General features: G+C 42.5%; 2 pseudogenes; both read left to right on the forward strand.

The window, feature by feature from the left end:
- The first annotated feature begins 9,889 nt into the window (after positions 1 to 9,889).
- On the forward strand, positions 9,890 to 10,369 carry LOC144255005 (E3 ubiquitin-protein ligase TRIM52-like; annotated as a pseudogene).
- A 1,201-nt stretch (positions 10,370 to 11,570) lies between these two features.
- On the forward strand, positions 11,571 to 12,933 carry LOC144255023 (guanine nucleotide-binding protein G(I)/G(S)/G(O) subunit gamma-10 pseudogene; annotated as a pseudogene).
- The last annotated feature ends 350 nt before the right edge of the window (positions 12,934 to 13,283 follow it).

A 13,283-nucleotide genomic window follows, 5' to 3' on the forward strand; every position in this document is an offset into this window, starting at 1 on the left:
ACACTTTCAAAACGTAGGTTTTTGAGGGACAGCCTCAAAAACCATAACATTATGTAAACATGTCCCTGAAGGGATGTTCTAAGACCCTAGCTTGAACATCAGCTTGCTGGGGGAACACCTGCTGCTGACCTGGTCACAGAACGTTCAAGGTACTCTGTGACTTTTGGTCAGGGCTTGGAAAAAAAGTGGAGAAAACTAGAGGACACTGCAGGACCCAAAAAATATATATAATTTTAGGAATGGGAGGTGAAGGGCAAGTGAGGAGGGCTCTGAGCACCTTTAGAAGCAGAGAAAAGGCCTGCAAATCTGGCAAGGTCATGATGAAAGCTTTGCAGTTTCTTCCCCCAGGTGACAGACCCCTAAGAAAAATGGCCTTCCCACCCAGCAGGACACATTGATTTAAGTGTCCTGAGGGTACCACCACTGCTGGCACTGCTTCCCTCCCTGTGCCCAGACTGGACTGGCCTTGGGATCTCACTGTAGGAAGACAGGGGTTCTCCCCAACTAGTGGAGTGCCAAGTTCTTGGACAGCCCTGAGATCTACCCACTATTGGTACAAATCTCTCCTGCTAACCACTCGGGAGTTTAGTTTCAAAACAGCAACCGTTTGGGCCATCAGTATTCAGAGAAGTTTCTGGCTGCTCTGGTAGCTGGATGCTTTGTGATTATGTGAATGAATAATTGAATTTATTTTTTTAATTTTTTATTCTTTTTAGTTATATATGACAGTAGACTGTATAACTTCCCATTTCTATGGCTGTACATGATGTGGAGTTACACTGGTTGTGTATTCATATATGAACATAGGAAAATGTCTGATTTATTCTATTGTCAATGACTTTATTCATTACTGTCTTAATGAATTTATTCATGAACAATAGTGAATTCTAGACATTCAATGGATAATATCAAAATCCATATACACCAAATGGAAGCCTTTCTTATATCCCTACTGTTCCCTGACTTGGAACAAACACCTGTCTACCCTGTGGCCTTCTGGAATTCTCCAAGTGAGTTTCTTGCTCTTCCAAGATTCTCATGTGGTCTTTCTGGATATCCCTACTGTGAGATTCTCCATTGTCCACAACCACGTCTTCCATGGGGCCATCATGAACCTATCACCCAAGTCAGACAATGAAAGCAGGGCCTGGGCCAAGCAGAGAGACAAGCACAAAGGCCAGCAGAATTCCTAAGCTTGTATTTTTTTTCTCCTCTTAACTTCTTAGAAAAGCTCCAAGACCATGGTGAAAATGGAAGAGTAACTGAGGATGCAGGCTGTCTCACCTGTGTCTTTTTATTCTCTTTGCTACTGTACCAGCCCAACACCAAATACAGTTGGCCCTCAATAATCACAAGTTCCACATCCATGGATTCAACCCACCACAGATCTAATATTCAGGAGGGAAATGCATTGGTGCTGAATATGTTCAGATTTTTTCTGGTCTTTAATCCCTAAACAATATAGTACAACAATTATTTGCCTAACATTTATAATGGATTAGGTATTAACAGCAATGTAGAGTTGATTTAAATTATCTGGAAGTATATACTTAAGTTATATGCAAATGCTATGCCATTTCATATAGAGGACTTGAGCATCTAACAATTTTGTTATAAGTGAGTGGTCCTGGAACCAATTCCCCATGGATACAGAGGGATGACTGTAGTAAGATCCAGAACAGAGCTCCAGAGCCTCACCTCAAGGTAAACAGCTGGGGAGAAGGAAGTCAGCTTTCCAGATGCCCACACTTAAGGTTGAACTCCCTAGCCAGGTCTCTTTCGACCCTCTTCCTCCACAATAATGGAACTACATATTACAGCCTGTGCATTTCCCACAGTTTGTCCCTAGTAATGTGCATAATTATCAACTGGAGATTGATCTTCTCTCTCTCTCTCTCTCTCTCTCTCTCTCTCACACACACACACACACACAAGACGGTGATTCTGAAACCGAACCAACCACTGACCAAGTCTGAGCATCAGGCACAAACACTTTCCAGCCTTCCTTTCTCTCCATGCCTCCAACTCCAGGTGCCCCAGGATCTAGTGGGGTAACCATACTACCAGAGTATCTTAAGTCTTCTCTTTGAAGGACGGATGCACACACACACACAGAGTGACACTTATGTGAGAAGTGTGCTATCCCCACATATCTTGTCAACTTCTGTTTTCTAGCTGTTCTATCCATAGCCTGCCAAATAAGAAGTCCTCAAACCTAACACTTAAGGGAGTTTTAAGGGTCTTACCGAAGGGAAGCACATTAGAAAAACAACTAAGATGAGGAATGGACCTTTCTTCTAGGCAGTTCCCTAAACGCACAACTAAAGATATAAACAAAACAGATAGCCAGTACCATTCTTTGGAAGAGAAACTAAACATCATCTTCATATCCTCCTCCTCATCCCAGCAACTAAGATAAAAGTCCTCCTATTTTTATTTTCTTCCAGCCCTCCTTCCTCTCAGTGCCTCCAACTCCATGCTGGGGGATTGAACCTAGGGCCTTATACATTCTAGGCAAGCACTTAACCACTGAGCTATATCCCAGCCCCTAGCCTTCCTCATTGTGAGCTGTCTTGCATTGAGCAAACGTGACAAGAAAAGCTAATGCTTATATAGTACTAGCATGTGAAAACTGTAAAAAGTTCTTTTCATATTAACTCATCTCACATTCACAACAACTTGGTAAATATATTCTTATTCCTATTTTAGGATGAGGCAACTACAAGAGAGAGTTGCCATAGGGCTGGGTGTGTAGCTCAATGGTAGAGTGCTGTCCTAGCATAAACAAAACCCTGGATTTGATTCCCAGCACTGCCGAGAGAGAGAGAGAGAGAGAGAGAGAGAGAGAGAGAGAGAGAGAGAGAGAGAGAGACATAGAAAGAGACATAGAAAGAGACATAAGCACATGCCCAAAATCCCACAACTAGGGAACATCAAGGCAGACAGCTAAGGTTGCTCCCCAGTGTCTCAGAACCTTGGTAGAAAACATTAGGTGCTCAAAACATGATAGCCAAGATATATAAATAATATAGATGAGAGGAAGAAACAGAAATAAATGGGTGAGTTGATGTCTACATATTTAAATACATAAAGGTCCCAAAGCATCTATGTAACCTCTCAGGGTTCAGATCCCAGTTCTGTCACCTATCTGATCGTGTGACTAACCATTTTGTTTCTCAGTTTCTTTATCTGTAAGATGGAGTAATAATATTATAAAGTTATGTGAGGATTATATGCCTTAATACCCATATGCAAAAGTGCCTAAAAGTTTTTTACACATAGCAAGGGCTATATGAATATGTAATTTAAAAATACATTTTATCATTGGAAATAAAGTTATATAGAGAGGTTTTTCTACTAGGAATAAAATGTGGTGGGTGACCTGGGCACTGTGGCATATGCATGTAATCCCAGTGGCTTAGGAGGCTAAGGTAGGAGGATCGTGAGTTCAAAGCCAGCCTCAGCAACTTAGTGAGCCCCTTAGCAAATCGGCAAGACTGTCTCTAATAAAATTTTAAAAAGAAAAAAAAAAAAGGTCTGGGGATGTGGCTCAGTGGTTAAGCACTTCTGGGTTCAATCCCCAGAATCAAAAAAGAAAAAAAATGTGGTGGGTGAACTACCACCTTCAGCCAAGATGAACCAACAGATAAGATTTACCTTCCCACTTGAAAAGAACAAAAAACTTTTGGTTTTAAAGATACTTGGCATCAAGCAAGGAAAACTGATCTGAGACAGGAAACAAGGCAAGCCCTATAATTGCCTCAACTTAGTGCCTCAAATAAGTGCAGGAAGGGGAAACCCAGGCAGAATCAGGTAGGCCCCTGAGTTTAGATGTAGCTCAGATTTTAAGCTGGAGTTCATAGGACAGGGTAACAGGAAAAAGCTGTAGGATTCAGGGAATCTGCAGAGGGCACTGAACTTTAGTCCTGAATGCATCTCACTGCTGTTTCTTTCCCAGTGCCTCTTGGATAGTGGGCACATGTGGCCCTAAGTGTGCCAGATGTACTTTAAGGGCCTGCTCCAAGAGCACCCTCAGCAGAGCTCCCAGCTGGGTTCAGGAGAAGGCTAACAGTCCTCCTGTGAATAGGACAGCTGCCTGATTGAAGAGATGGCAAGGTTGTAAGAGAATTGAAAAATAAGCCCCCCTTCGACCCTGGAAAATATCATCTCCCAAATTTGTGAGGGAATCTAAATGAAATCCCTCTTAAGCTGCCACTCAGTTCTGGGCAGCGGGTGGGGGTCTTAATTCTTTTTCTATAACAAAATAGTTGGTATAAGGTAATTTATAAAGAAAATATTTTGATTGGTTCATGGCTCTGGAGGCTGGAAAGTTCACAAGCACATGCCAGCATCTGCTCAGCATCTGGTGAGGAGGGCCTTCTTGCTGTATCATAAATGGTGGAAGCCATCACACAAACAAGGAGCAAGAAAGCCAAAGAAAGCTCACTTTTTTTCCTATTGGTGCATTATAATTATAGAAAATAGTGGGATTCATTATGCCATATTCATATATACACATAATATAATTTGCTCAGTCTCCTTCACCAGTACTTTCCTTTCCCTCCCCTTTTCCCTTGCCCTGATCTACTTGCTCTGCTGCTCCCAAGATAACCCATTAACCATTAATCAATGAATGGGGTTCATCTAAAGCCCTCATAGCCCAATCACCTCCCAAAATCTTCCCACAAATCAACATTGCTATATTGAGGACCATGTTTCCAATAAATGCACTTTTGGGGGGACACATTTGAACCATAGGAGGTAGTAATTTCCAAGTGAAAGCAAGATGAAAAATGTATGCACTAAACTTTACAGATGTTCATTTGCCTAGGTATTCTTGAGAATGAATGTTTAAGTTCCATTTAGGCCCCTCTATCTTCTATTCTTATGCTTTCTCTATCCATCTTCTTCAAGTCCACCTTCTTGCTCTTTCCTTCAGTTATCCTTCTTCCTTCCTGAGCTCAGCACCTGTCTCTTCCCTCAGTCTTCTCCCTAACTCCTTCTCCCGCTTCACTAACCTCACCCTTTTTGTGAAAAGCAGAAGTTGAATTAAGGTATAGGTGTAGAATTCTAGTTTGTTTTTTTTTAATCCTGGCGACTGAACCCAGGTTACTTTACCACTGAGATACATTCCCAAAATCTTTTATTTTGAAACAGGGTCTTGCTAAGTTGTTTAGGGATTGCTAAATTGCCGAGGCTGGCCTCAAACTTGCAATCCTCCTACCTCAGGCTCCCAAGTTGCTGAGATTATAGGCATGCTCCACTACACCTTGCTCAGTTTCAATTCTTGTTGTTCAGGTATCCCCCCACTTCACCTCATGGCTACTTGGGCTCAATCCTGATCTCCAGGAAGGCTCCCAGATTACATAATAGAAATTAAAAATAAAACAACATGAATAGGTGTTCCATTTTAGGCAGGTCAAGCCTGAGTTTTAATTCCTTTCTCTTCAGATATAAGGCCCTCAGAACCACTAAAATGACATGTGGTGAGTTATATATTACCACAATTTCCTTATCACTCCACTCTATTCTAAGTGGGAGTCTCTGAAGCCAATTTGTTACAGAAAAAGAAGACAGCTGGGTCATGAGAATATAGAGATAAGTCCAGAGGGCACTGTTCTACTTTATAGATGTCAATTAATCCTACTGCACAACAACCCATGAGGTGTGTGCTACAATCATCTTTTATTTGACACATAGGAAAACTACAGCACAGAGATGTTAAGAAATTAAGCCAAAGTCACTCATAGAGCAAGTGATAGAGTTAAGATCTGAACACAGCCTGGTACCAGCCTCAGGAAGAGTCTCCTTTAGGAGTCTATGTCTGGGCAGAGCTGAAGAATAATTAGCAATATCCAGGTGAAGTAGTGAGACAAGAGTCTTCTAGGTGGGAGAATGTTATAGTTTGGATCTTAAATGCCCCCCACTGAAGTCCTCTGAATTGAAGGCTTATTCTCCAACCCATGATACCATAGGGAGGTGGTAAAACGTTTAGGAGGTGGGGCCTAGTGACAGGAATTTAGGCTCTTGGGAGCATGCCCATGAAGGGATATTGGGACCCCCCTTTCTTGCTTCTTTTTTGCCTCCCAGTCACCATAAGATGAGCAGCTTTGCTTTACTGACTACTCCCTGCCATGACGTTCTGCTTCAACAAAGTAGTGACACCAGAGTGGGCACCGTCAGTGATAAAGGAGAGGGACAAGTTCCCTGGTAGTCGATGATAGACATGGAGGTTTGCTACTCTGATCTTCCTTCAAAAATTTGCCATTCACATTCAGGGGACTGAGGTGAGCCATTGGGATCAGCTCAGGGACTGCAGGATTTCGAGTAGAGCCGATATTCTCCCTACATAACTCTCAGCCAAAGACTAAGATTTTTATACTTTGAGTCCTTTTGTTCCAACAAAATCTCAGACAGAGCCTATTTTATAATGCAGATAAAGCTGTTCTGATTGAAGTAATTGTGGAAGACCCAGGATTCAACTTCCTATGTTCACAGCACTCCAAGGTTATTCAAGGCAAAGCTGGGGAAATGATTGCGAGCCACTGAAGGAATTTTTTTAAAGACTCTGAAGTAGTCAGACTTTAAGGTGAATGGTTCTGCTGCCTACAGAATGGACTTACATGAGAAGACGTGACTTTAGGAAATTTTTTGTGCAGTCTGAAACTCATGAAGTCAAACCTAGAATGACAAGAAGAAAACTGTAGCTCAATTTTATTTAGAGATGGGGTCTCACTGAGTTGCTTAGCGCCTTGCTTTTGCTGAGGCTGGCTTTGAACTCACAGCCTCCAAAGCCACTGGGATTACAATGATACCACCACACCCAGCTGCTTGGCTCAGGCCCAGAGATAGAGAGGAAGGGTTTCAGGGTGTGCTGAACAGTTCATTTGGGCAGGTAGCATTCCTTAACCCAAACAGTGATCAATTAGTGAGGGAAGCAATTAATCTAACTGGTCTAAATAGCATTTTACTGAAATCAAATGGAAAATTTCAGAAGACTTAGATGCCTAAGGGGGGGGGTGAGTTTTCAGGAATTTTATTTCTGTTTGTGTGTTTACTGAATTAATATATAAAATACATTTCTTACTGAGATAAGAAGTAAAGGGAAGTGAAAAAACAAAGGGAAAAATCTTGTAAAACTTTGGGTGAAGGATGATCCTTAAAGTGACAAACCATGTTTCAACTCATTTTTGTGTTTCTATTCTGTGGAGAGATAGAAGTGGATGAATAAGTGGATGGACAGGTTCTGCTGATATGCTCGAGTTCGAGACCCCCAAAAGACCACCAGAGACCAAGATCTGTGTAAGCAGCAAAGAGGTGTTTATTGTGAGCTAACTCAGTCCTCTGTACACACACCAACTGGTGACGTGGAGAGGCCCGGAGCCCAGGGTTTGCAGCAGTTTTATACACTCTTTGGGGAAGGCAGGGACTTCACATACATCACCGAATCTCTTAGCAAATCATCACACACCGCAGGAAAATCATAAAACAATTCTAAAACATGATTAGCACATTCACTGGCAGGAACAAGTTGGGTAGGGGTGATTGGTTAGTACAAGAGGGAGATTCGTTTGAACTGATTGGTTTATCCCACGGGGGAGTACGTGCTGAACTACATAGTTTCCCAACATGTTATCAACCACCGTAAACTACTGGGAGGGTCATCTGGCATCCCAGGTATTTTCCCTGTCTCATGCTGATTGGTGGTTGCTAGAGTGCTACTATGGGTCCTCACCTAGCCTGACTGAGTCAGGGACACCTGGCGCCACAGATCTCTCCTATTATTTGCAGACAAACAACTCAGCAGGATGGGTATGTGCCTAGGAGTGCTCTGTTGGTTTTTCCAAGGACAAGGGCCACCCCTCTTCCTTGGACAGGCTTTGCTCTGAGTTAGAGGCTGGTTTCTCAAAAATGGAGTCACATCAGTTTCTCGATGTCAATGAGTAGGCCATGGATGACTATTTAGGTTCCCTCCCAAAGCCTTCCCACAGACTGTTTTTAAGCGTGCAGCCAAGTTCACAAACACTCTGATTCAGCATACATACTCAAGGATAAACACTTGTTTATGAGCATGCGCCCACTGATGCAACCTGCTGGCAATGTGCCTTCTCTGCTCTGCAATATAAAAAGGCCTATGAGGGCTAAATGGAACTCGTTGGGGGTGGGGGGTGAAATCTGGAACTGGAGGCTGCTTATTAAAGGCTGCTGCCCTCTCTAAATAAAGCATGTCTACTATCCCAGCTGCATTTTGCATCTTCTTCCACCTGCCCAAATCCTGAATCTACTCCCCAGGATCTGAGCCTCGCAGGACAAATGTGTATGATGTGTGAACAGATTACAAATGAATGGGATGGGACTGTAGCTCAATGGAAGAGTGTGTCTCTTGAATGCACCAGGCTCTGGGTTCAATCCCCAGTACTGGAAGAAAAAAAAGCATGGGTGGTTGGGTAGATAGGTTCTGAATGAAGAAATAGATGAAAAATGAATGGAAGAATTATGAATGCAAGGAGGTGAAAAGGTTTACAGAAGTCGGTGTAGGGTATGCTGAATTTGCTGTTTCCAAGCTGTGTATAGGCAGTGGAAATGGACACAGATGTCAAGGTCGCAAGAAAGGTCAATGTTAGAAGATCAAGGCTCCTCCGAAGCAAGAAAAGAGGAGACGGAGAAAAGTTGGAGGCGCAAGATCCTTCAGCATCACGGCCTACTCTGCCCATTTCGAGCCCCACCGCCTCATTTCTGCAGGCCCAGCCGGTTTCCTGCAGACCCCGCCCGCGAGCTTGGCAGCCTTTCACCCAAGTCCTCCCACAAAGTCCTCAGGCCTTCTTCCTAAAAGAGTCAAGTAACGTAAAAAGCCCCCCACTAGAGCTTGACCGCAGCGCACGCCACCCTTTGGGGTCGGTTTCCGTACACCACCTCTGGCGCGGCCTCTTGCTCTCGATGTCTAGCAGGCTACAATGTACTTTACGTGGTCGGTGACTTAAGTGGATTCTGCGCCTCCGCCCGTTCCCACCAACCAGTCTTTCCAATCAGTTGTGGCTTGATGGACTGCAGGAATTCCAGCCAAGGTCGTCTCCTGGAATGCCACGGAGCTGCGGTCCTCCGACCATCTACCCCATCGTGGCCCTATTAAGTGAGGCGGGATTGGCTTACGTCATTTCCGGTTGTCTGGGTCGGAGTGAGGAGCTGTGGTGGTGCAAATCCCGAGAGCCAGGAGACCGGATTTGAGACTTTACACTGAGATTCGAATGGAGCTGCGGGTTCCAGGCTTGTTTCGTCCCTGCTAATCTCAGCATGGTCGTGGACCTGTGGTTCTGATTGTGGACCTGAACTGCGCAGAGCCTGAGAAAGGAGATCAGGGTTAAGGAGGAAAACTAGGGTTGAGTCACAGCGTCAGGTCACAAAGTAAATCAGAGGCAGGTTTACAGGCAAGTCCCTGCTCCTCAGCTTTCAGTTGTTGCAGGGCTCAGCTCTATAAAATGGCTGGTTATGCCAATACTCCCAACACTATGCAGACACTTAAGGAAAAAGCGGAATGTGGCATCTGCCTAGAACACTTCAATAATCCTATGTCCATCAGCTATGGGCACAACTTTCCGCCGACCGTGTGTGACCCAGCCGTGGGGCTTGAAAGATGAGGCAGATTAAGGCGAGAAGAGGGGCTCGGGATGTGGCTCAACTGGTAGCGCGCTCGCCTGGAGTACGTGCGGCCCGGGTTCGATCCCCAGCACCACATCCCAACAAGGATGTTGTGTCCGCCGAGAACTAAAAAATAAATATTAAAAAAAAAAAAAAACCGAGGAGAAGGCAGTGGCGGGTGTTCGGTCGATGGGTCAACTCCATTCGGGAGGTCTTATAGCAGGGGAATGCTTTTTGTTCCAAAACCGAGAGGATGATTGAACTCATTGTTGGTGACGATGGTACCAGGAATAGGGACAATGAGGACTATGTGTAAGACCAGGAGGAAGAAGAGGAAGTTTGGAACTATTACCTTAGGATTGGGACATGACCTGAGAATTGATGTCTATCCAGAAGAGATAACTAGAAGAATATGATGAAGACCACGAAGAGCTGTATCCTGTCACCCACTCGCTTTCCCTACTCCCTCCACCGCAGTTAACCTGTCCCGAAGCCAAAAGAGCTTTACAGTCGCAGCTTTCTTCCTACCTTACAGCTGGCCAACATAGTCCATATAATTTGCCAAATGTGCCCCACTCTTTATGAACAAAGTAGGGGGAATGAGCTCCAAACACCAAGAAGCCTGAAACTCTTCTATGAATTGGACAAAGAATCGATTTATGTGGTGTGCTGAGAATCAAGGAGCCACAAACAGCACAGCCTGGTGCCACTGGATGGAGTGGCTCAGGAGTAAAAGGTGAGAATAAGAAGACAATGGGGGAGGGGGTGGCAAGGAAAGAAGGGAACTTGTTAATAGTGGCATCCCTTCCCCACACTGCCAGGTACTTGAAAGTTGAACTTTTCTATATTTGGAGGGGAAGGGAGCACAATGAAGAGAAATGGGCATTGTGTGGAGAAAGGAGATAAAATCATGAAGGCTGGAGCTGGCTTCCTCAGAAGAAACTGAGCAAACATATGGCAGTCATCAGAAACCACTAATGTTGATACTTTCAGTTTACCTAAGAGTAAGGGGTATGGGTAACAGATATTTAGTGCTTGATTTCCCTGTAATGTAAGTCTTGAACAAGTATAATTTGAATAACTTGACTAAGTCTCAAAGACCCTCACAGACAGGAATAAAAGACCACAGTACATAGTAGATGTTTGGAACCTCAGAGCACAAACAATGTCAAAACAAATGTTTAGTACTGATAGACAAAAATGCCAGGTGGGAATCTTGAACTAATAGGAGCAACTGGCCATGCCTCACTCCCAAAATCCGGAGTTGCTTCGCCACCTTCTGTATAGTCCTTTTTCTTCTGGAGAAAGGCAGAAGACATAAACATCTTTGATAGATCACAGTGAATCTCATGTCCTGACCACTTTTCCTTTCCTGGCATTTTATCACAGTGGAAGGAGGAAGGCTTAGATAACATCTCTGCCACTTACTGTCTAATCTTGGGCAGGTCTCAACCTCTTTGAGCTTCTCTTTCCCCCTAGATTACAGAACATGTATCTGAAAGTATTTTATAAATCAAATCACTAAACAGATATTCGCTTTTTTATTTAGCTTCTAATTTGCCTTCCTTTCCCTGGGTGCTGATATGGTTAATGTCTTGTCTGCTAGTCCTGATCTCCCTAAGCATTAGAGAATTGTCTTAATAGTCAGCAGGAGTACTATTTCCTTACCAAGTCTTGGTGAATTTGACCCCTACTGGTAGTATCCAAGGAAGAAGAGGTAGTCTGTAGGCCAATAAAGTTCTTAACTAGCTATTTAGTAGCAATTGCTTACAGCTTAGTAGTGTTTTACAGTTTATAAAATGTATTTATTTCCTTATGTTTTCCTACAACAGTGGTTTTCAAACAGTGGTTTTTTGACCAGTTAGGGGGTTTTATAATGAATGTGTCATGCCCAGCATTACTTTAAAATGAAATAAGAGAAAATAATGAAGCACATGGAGAATAGTAAAGGTAAGCACTCCTTTATGGAACTTTTATGTGTGTGTGTGTGTGTTTATGCTTCATTTTAGAAAAATGGACTTATTCTAGGTTGCATTGAAAACAAACACAGAACACTGCCCTATAAGCATCATATATTAAATATTATGATCATCCTTATTTTACAAATTTAGCTACAAAATTCACTGCTACCTTTATCAAATCCTAGCACCATCACTTCCTCAGGGTAATAATTAAGTTTGCTCATGGAAGAAACTATGTCCTGTGCTTCTGGGTTTTACTACACTGAAGCTAAGAAGGAAAACTTCCATTCTTCTTCTAGAATTTTCTGGAGAAGATTTTGAAATTAATTTTAATGGAAAGCTAACTTAAGAAAAAATAAATTATTCCTTTACTGGGGAGACCAAATGATTCTTCAAACCAGAGAAGTTCCTTATATAGCATATCAGTAAATATAAACAAACATCAAAACTAAAAGAAACAAATTAAGATAACCCCTTTCTTAAATAATAGGATATTGAAAAATAAATACTAGAGGTATAGCTCAGTGGTAGAGTGCTTGCCCAGCATGCACAAGACTCTGAATTCCATACCCAGAAAAAAAAAAAAAACAACTGTACAGTAAAAGTACACTTTTATTTCAAACATACCAGAATTTAAATGATGGTGGTGCCAAATACAGGAATCATACTTACCAGGTAAAAGTTTCTATTGTATGTAAGTTATATATATATAAACTGATAGTAATTGACATGTTCTCTTTCATTAAACAGTTCATAGTTTGTCACTTCCTTTCATTGGTGATCACACAAATTATAATAGCATGATTTAGAATTTGACTTAACTCATAATAGTTAACATTATAAAGAACTATTTTGGGGCGGCTCAGCCCAGCCTGGCTCAGCCGCCCTTGGAGCCAGCGCCGCCGCCGCCGCCGCCGCCGCCATCTCTTCCGGGGCCAGCGTGAGCGCCCTGCAGCGCCTGGTGGAACAGCTCAAGCTGGAAGCCAGCGTGGAGAGGATCAAGGTCTCTCAGGCTGCGGCAGAGCTTCAGCAGTACTGCATGCAAAATGCCTGTAAGGATGCTCTGCTGGTTGGAGTTCCAGCCGGAAGCAACCCCTTCAGAGAGCCCAGATCTTGCATTTTACTCTGAAGACTTGGAAGAAGTTTGTTGAGAAATGCCTTCGAGCACAAAGTAATGAATGACTGACTCCAAGTCTCAAGAAAACACTTTTCTTTAGCCAAATGACTGAGATATTTCAGACCTTTCCAGTGTCCTGATCTTACAGCCAAAATTCTACAGAAATTAATGATTTTCTACTCAAATAAGGAAACTGAGTGAAGAAATAGAATTGTTTTAAGTAATAATGGCTTGGTTCTTCTCAAGAAGTGCTTTATATTAAGATAAAAACCTTACCACCAAATATACCAAAATACACCTCTTTAATAAATGAGTTACTGGTGTTGCTATACCTAGAATATCATGTATGTTTTATTAACTGGATGTTTTCATTTTAGGAAGGAAAACACTTTTGTTTATTAAAAAAATGGAGTATTTGTAATTTATTGTTCCTAAGATTTTTATACTATAATAACATTTTTCTATCATAAATTTACAATTACTAAATGAAGACAAGAAAGTATAAAATTGTGGGGGAAGAATAGACTTTACTAATAGAATGATGCCTTGATTTTTTCTAAATAAGAAGA

This window comes from Urocitellus parryii, chromosome 1, assembly GCF_045843805.1.
Source record: "Urocitellus parryii isolate mUroPar1 chromosome 1, mUroPar1.hap1, whole genome shotgun sequence".
Taxonomy (NCBI): Eukaryota; Metazoa; Chordata; class Mammalia; order Rodentia; family Sciuridae; genus Urocitellus; species Urocitellus parryii.